Genomic DNA, 7,448 nt, shown 5'->3' on the forward strand with positions numbered 1-7,448 from the left:
AGAATCGAGCACATGGTACCCCCTTCGTTCTCGAAGTAATTTATCAGTAGCCTGGAATAAGTGTTCAGGGGTCCTTGGATTTGAGATAGCTGTTTGAAAAATTCTGTTACATTCTGGACGTATCGGACGTATTGTTTTATTAAAAGATCTTCCTTTTCCTACATAAGCTATCGTTTGTCTAGCTGGTAATTCTAATTGTCCTGTGTTCATTTCTGACTGTTCCTCCTCCTCTTCCTCTGATTCTGTTTTATCTGCTTCTTTTCTTCTTTCATGTATTCGTTCTACTTCTTTTCTGATCTTTCGGCACATGACTTCCATATACTTCTGTTTATCATGTTTTCCGTCTGCTATATTCTGACCCCATCTGGTAAGTACTTGCATTTCCTCCGGATCTACCTCAGGCCTATCTCTGTTTCTGATCAAGCAGTTTATGAAAAAGCGTAACAATAATTTTTGCATGTCTACTTTCTGGTATTCCATGGCCTCGCCAATACTTTCAGGACCTTGCCCTGTTTGGACAAAGCGATATATTCTGTCTAGATGTTCAACCATTCCTGGTAATGTCATTAAATAGTTTGCGACTCGTCGTAAACGTACTGAAGATAGCAACATTCTGTCGTGTTTACCTGGCACTGGGTCATATCTACAATCTGTAAGAGGCTCATTTAATATATTGTCATTAGCTCTTTGGGGTGTACGTTGGTGTGCTAAATCCCTATAAGTCAATCTAGTTGCTGGCGGTGGCGTGGAAAAACCTCCTGTCGCACCTCTTGAGGTGCCAAGTCCAAAAGGATTTGTTGGGTGTAGGGTAGAGAGTGTGGGTGCAGGAAGGACTGTAGAAACAGATGGAATGTTTAGAACGTGAGGAGGAGTTTGTTGCTGCGGAGGTGGGTGCAGCTGATCTTGGGGTTGAGCGTCGTTAATAGGTGGTGTGCGTGGCTGCGCACCATTAGCATATTCGGGGGCTGCATCATCTAAATAGGAAGAAAGGAAAATGTCCTTTGCGGTCTTGGGATGTACTTTAATCGGGAGTAATGGAGGTGTCAGATCTTTTGGTACCTCCATGGTGGCCTTAGGCAAACCCTCGGCCAGAAGAGGATACATACCATTCATAAGAGTGTTTCGTTGTCTGTCTACTTGTTCTGTTTTTACTCGGATACCTTCGTCAATTAATACGTTTTCTCGGGCTCTTTCTGAATCTTCCCTACTTTTCTCTTCCTTTCTGAGCGCTTTCTCTGTGCGCCTATGCGATTCTTTACGCCATAATTCAATGGCATCTTTCTGTGACTGTCTGGCTTTCTTTTTCCATAATACTTCTTCTATTCTCATGATGCAATCTGCATCCCATGTTCCAGCAGCGGGCCATCTCTGACTCTCTGCTAAATCCTTGGTGTAGTCCACCCATAGATCAAGATATAATACGGCATCTAGGCCATGCTTATGGTACATAAAGTACCCTGGAGTGTCCCTAGGTGGAATGGGAACAGCTTCCTCGAGTATCCCTTTTCTAATTTTTATCTGTCTTAATTTTGAAAATAACGACATCTTGAACCTTGCTACTTAATTCTTACTTGGTTTTGAACACAATAATTACAACAAACACAATAATGAAGATCGAACAGTCACTCATACCACGACATTTAAAACATATCAAAACATTTTAGAACGTTCAATAATAATTAAAATAAAACTAGTTAACTGCATAATACTAGATATACTGTATGTACTGCTAAAACAGTACAGATACACTGCTAAAACAGTGCAGACCAGATCTGTGTACCCAAACCCGTCTTGACCGGCACAAACTAATGTGCACGTCTAGATGCGTCCCCAGCAACGGTACTCACCGGGAAGCACGGAACGGAAGGCCTCGGAAGTCTGGACTGGACTAGACCAAACTGGACTGGACTCGACTCGTGACTTAGATACTTCGGAACTTCGGAATCTGGTGGGCCTCTGTATACCTCGGATCTTGCTCTCTCAGCTAGGCTCTGGTCGGGATTCTCCGCACTCCTCACCGCCTCGTCTGGGTGTTGATCGCAGCCTCAGTCGCCCCCGTTGGCCTGAGGGAGATACAGGAAATCCTGCGGGTACGCGTAATTGTCCGTCCGGCTGTGGCAGGAGACCGGGTCTGCAACGCACCTCCGGCGCGTGGGGTGTGAGAGGTGTCCCTATTCGGGCGCCAATTATGTGGTAAATATTTAAATTACCTGTACTATTTTTTATGCGGTAAAGTCTAGTAAGAATAACTCAGAAAAATAAGAGGCAGAATCCGTGGTATTTGAGGTTATAAAAGGGAGTTTATTCCTTACAAAGGAATTATAGTTCGAACCAGGCAATCGAGTTCCGTCACCACGAAGGTTCAGGAAGGGATCAGCAATACATTATTGATAGGTTGTCATATTTATATTGAATGCATTACAGTAAAGACAGATGCAGGAGGCGTAACAGCTGAGAAGAGAGATAAGAATACACATACGTAATAAAAAAGGCGTTACAATAGGCGTACATAAAGGCGTATACTAGAAACGTCATTATGATGATGACACAAGTGGGTGGATCCATAAGAGAATCCTGCAAAGTCAGCAAAAATACATGGCATAGATGCGCGCGCAGCCGCATGACGTGTGATTGACGTGTAACTAGAGGATGAAGGGAATTTGACATTTAGCCTTACATGAGGAGACAGAAGTCTGGGATGTCAGGACAACCTAGTCCCAAATCGTATCTAATATCTTGTGTTTAAGGAACTATATTATCTGGAAGGAAAGGTCCTTTCGGACAGAGTCTATTCTATACTGACTGCTAGTGCGTGTACAAGCGTCTAAGTGTCTACATGAGATGCGAGGGGGCATAGGCCTACCATGGTAACGAAAGTCATGAATTACTTGCACGGAGACAGTAAGGCCGGGCCCTTTGCTCTGCAGCTGGAGGGATGTTTACCTAAGCTACTAGACAGGAATGCATTTCTCGAGGAGCGGAGCAGATAACTTGAAGGCTGAATACAGTTTTGGCAGGCAACAGGCCGGGCTAGGCACCGTTAGCCACGCAGGAAGTAAGACAAAGTTCATGGATACAGATACAGGTCCAGGCTGGAGCATTCAGAGGCAGAAGCAGGAAAAGCTCGATGGCAGAATTCAGGGCCTACCTTGCCAGAGCTGGAAAACGTGAAAAGTATACCATATAAAGACGGTGGCAAGGCATACTTAGGAACGGAATATCTGACCCATTCATGGCAGAACTGAAAGAGGACATATTAACGTTGGACACAATTGTATTTGCGTCTTCATAACTTGAAATGGAGGGAACATACATGTACTTGTGGCATGTACATGGAGCCGTTGGGGTCTAGATAGGGGACACAATTTATCATAAAAATTCATATTTCCTCAATTTCTAAATAATATTTTTTTAAAAGACGTTTTCTCCTACCTGTCTGCTGATCTGATTGTGGCATTTAGGGGCAGGGTGAAGCAGGGCAAGGCACGCATTAATTGCGTTCACCGGGAGCAGGCGGACATCTTGGGGGGGAATTGGTGTTGCGCACTAGTGGCTGGTTTCCTCTCTCTATTTCGGGAGGAAGCAGACACGGGCGCCTCACACTGGGTTTTCTCTCTCCTGAGGCGGAAGCCGGGAGAATAGCTGCCTGCGCCTTCCAAGTAACTCGATCATTCTTTTTAACTGTGTGCTTTTTTAAATTTCTAAATAATATTTTTAAAAAAGACATTTTCTCCTACCTGTATGCTGATCTGATTGTGACATTTAGGGGCAGGGTGAAGCAGGGCAAGGCACGCATTCATTGCGTTCACCGGGAGCGGGCGGACATCTTGGGGGGGAATAGGTGTTGCGCACTAGTGGCTGGTTTCCTCTCTCTATTTCGGGAGGATGCGGACGCGCGCAGCGGGCGTGCCGGCGGAGCGCCGAAGGCGCGCCAAAGGCAAGCCCGTCTGCGCCCGTCCGCGCCCAAACACGACCAGTGGCGAGAAATGCTGCCATTCCCAGGACTCATATCCCCCTAGTTAGCTACCCTGCGGATGCACTTCGTCAAATTAATAGATTGGCCCAAGCGAATAAATGTCCTATTAATAATTGTTCTCAGTCCGGTCTTTCCATGTTGGAGGGCCCGGCTACCTGCTACAACTGTAAATTTCAAATGACTATACTTGAGGTAGCTTCCACACTACCGGGAGATACAAAAAAGTTCGGGACCACATCCCACAGTAACATTCTATGTAATGTTAGATCTTTAGCAAAACACCCTTTTGAAATATGGGACATGATGACATTATATGACCCCACCTTGTATTTCTTTACAGAAACATGGCTAGGTCCCACTAACCAGGCGATGATTTCTCTAGCGATTCCAGAGAATTAAAAGTTTATTCACCTGGACCGGAAAAAGAAAAAAGGAGGAGGAATTGCCATTGCTTTTAAAAAAGACCTTGAGGTAAAATGGGTTTTCTCGGTGTGCAATGACCACTTAGAACTAGGAATTTTTAAAGTCGCTGTTTTCCCGTCTGATACCTGGTATGGAGCCTTAGTATATCGGCCACCAGGTTCAAAAATGAAATTTGCAGACATGCTTGTGGAATATCTTGCACTACATGTATTGTCAGCAAATACCTTCCTCCTGTTGGGAGATTTTAATTTCCACGGGGAAAAAATAGATGACCCAGAAGTAATTAAATTATTTGCTTCTCTTAAACTAATAGGCCTCACGCAAAGAATAATAGGACCTACTCATAATGCTGGGCATCTATTGGACCTTGTTTTTTCCAATTCGGACCGGATTCACTGTGACCGTCCAGACCCTCTACTATGGACTGACCATTATATGATCGCGATCCACATATCTCTCTTGGTCGAATTCTGTGTAAAGCGCCCCCTCAAACAACCCCAAATCCTACGTAGGATGTGGGACAATCTTACTCCTGTAGCATTTAATGAGATCTTTTCTCTCGATCAATCAGGTTATACTAGGGATGTGAACAAACAATTGGAGAGTTTTAATACAGCATTGGAAGTAGTTTTCTAAGCAGTTGTACCTAATAAATTAATGAATCCTGCCACTCGAAGAGTGTCGACCCCCTGGTATTCAGGAGAATTGAAGTTAGAAAGGGCCAGTTGTCGGCGTCTGGAAAGGAGATGGCGCACCGACAAGACTGAGGGAAATAGAGCCTTGTATAAGAAGGCACTGTCTAAATACCACCTGAACTTAAAAGCCGCTAGACAGCAATTTATTATCAGCCATATCGACAATGCCCGTAACTCTCAGAAAACATTGTTTAGCATTGTCCGGGATTTTGTCTCCCCTAAAGCCTGCAGACAGACACCCCAGGAATCCCAGAAGCTATGTGATTCTCTGGCCTTCTATTTCCGGGAAAAGATATTAAATATTTATGCCAATTTTCCCCCCTCCACTGACTCTCCTGTGATTGCTTCTCAAATACTCCAGCACCAAAACAATATGGAAGTATGTTCCTTAAATTCTTTTGAACCTGTCACAGTAGAAGAGGTTATTAAAGCTCTCACGGGGGCCAAATCAGGATCACCACTGGATGTTTGTCCACCCAAAATCATGGCGTCACTGGCACCGAGCTGTGCCTCTGCAATCCGAGATATATTCAATCACTCCATTCTCTCGGGTACCATCCATATTGAAAAAAGCATCGGCAGACCCTTTGGTCTTGGGTAACTACCGCCCCATCTCTCTGCTACCACTGCTAGGTAAAATCCTAGAAAGTTCCATTAACCGACAGCTAAGTTTGTATCTGGAGGAAAATCACATTTTAGATCCCTCACAGTCTAGTTTTCGACCAGGCTTTAGCACAGAAACCGCTGTGTTGGCGGTAACAGATACACTTAGACTAACGGTCGATAGGGGAGGATCAGCTATTCTGATCCTCCTTGATCTCTCCGCAGCATTTGATACTATTTCACACTCGAAGCTGCTGGAGAGACTCCAGAATTGTGGCAAAAAAGGGACAGCCTTGAAATGGCTAGAACAGTACCTATCTGGAAGAACTCAAACTGTTATGTTGGGACGGTATGTTTCACGCAAAATGCTGTTGGATAGGGGAGTTCCGCAAGGCTCTTGCCTGAGCCCCACTCTTTTCAATCTATATATGGCTCCTTTGGCTCAAATAGTCGAGCATCTGGGTTTCGAAATTATTTCATATGCGGACGACACCCAGCTTATGTATACCATGGGACCCAACCCAGCACTCGACAAACTCCGTTTTGCCTCTGGAATGCTTACCATCTTTGACTGGATGTCAAGTAATTGCCTCCAGCTCAATCCAGGAAAAACAGAGGTTATGCTGTTAGGCAAAGCCAAAAACAGCTGGTCGGATGATTGGAGGCCTAGTCAATTGGGTCACCCCCCCACTCCTAAACAGTCTGTAAAGAATCTCGGTCTACAATTAGATCAGGCCCTGACCATGAAAGATCAGGTAGCAGCAACAACCAGCTCCTGCTATTATGGCTTAAGGTTGCTCAGAAAAATCTTTCCCTACCTGCCTATTTCTCAGCACAGAACCCTAGTCCAGGTGATGGTCATCAGTCGTCTGGACTATGGGAATGCCTTGCTGGCTGAAGTGGGTCAAATCCATCTGGCAAAACTGCAGGTGATTCAAAATACGGCAGCACGGCTGATCTTGAACCGCCCTGCAGGCTCAGCTTCAACCCACCTGTTGAGGGAGCTGCACTGGCTAAGCATAAGGAACAGATCCTTTTTCAAGATCTGTTGCCTTACCTATAATGCCCTGAGGGGAAGAGGTCCGCTCTACCTTCGAAAGAAATTAGTTAAATACTCTCCTGACAGGAAACTCCGATCCAACGCCTTAGATCTCCTTCAAGTCCCCAGAATTAGTCTCACGCGTACGGGAGGCAGAGCTTTTTCATATTTAGCCCCGAGCTATTGGAACAAACTTCCTATAACGGTTCGTAACATCCCCTCACTTATTACCTTCAGGAAACACCTAAAAGCTTTCCTGTTTTAATCTATCCATTCGGAGCTAGCCTCCTCCCTCCCTTCAGTCTCAGTTTCAGTTCTCCCAGTCAGCGCCTAGATGCCCCAGGGTGAGTTGTGCGCTTTATAAGAAATCCATAACATAACATACCATAGCATAACATAACATAACATAACAAGCCAAGCACACCATGATTTTGTCTAGGCACACTTTTTTCAAATCTGTCTATGCCTTCTCTAGGGTCTTTAATAAACTTACCCATAAAAGTGGTCTATGTGGGGTCTATGTCTGGTGTAATAGCTACTTGCCCTTGAAGAGTACGTCTTGGGCATTCAGCAGACCTATGACTATGAGGCTTCTCTCAGGGTAGATGTCCACTTGGAAGAGACGGAGGTAGACAATTTGTTCTGGGACAAAGCAGAAAGGAGTAGCTTCGAAATGGATGTTCCCTCTCCTGCATCATGATCTTCATGCTTT

Source organism: Triturus cristatus, chromosome 1_2 (genome assembly GCF_964204655.1).
Source record: "Triturus cristatus chromosome 1_2, aTriCri1.1, whole genome shotgun sequence".
NCBI classification, from domain to species: domain Eukaryota; kingdom Metazoa; phylum Chordata; class Amphibia; order Caudata; family Salamandridae; genus Triturus; species Triturus cristatus.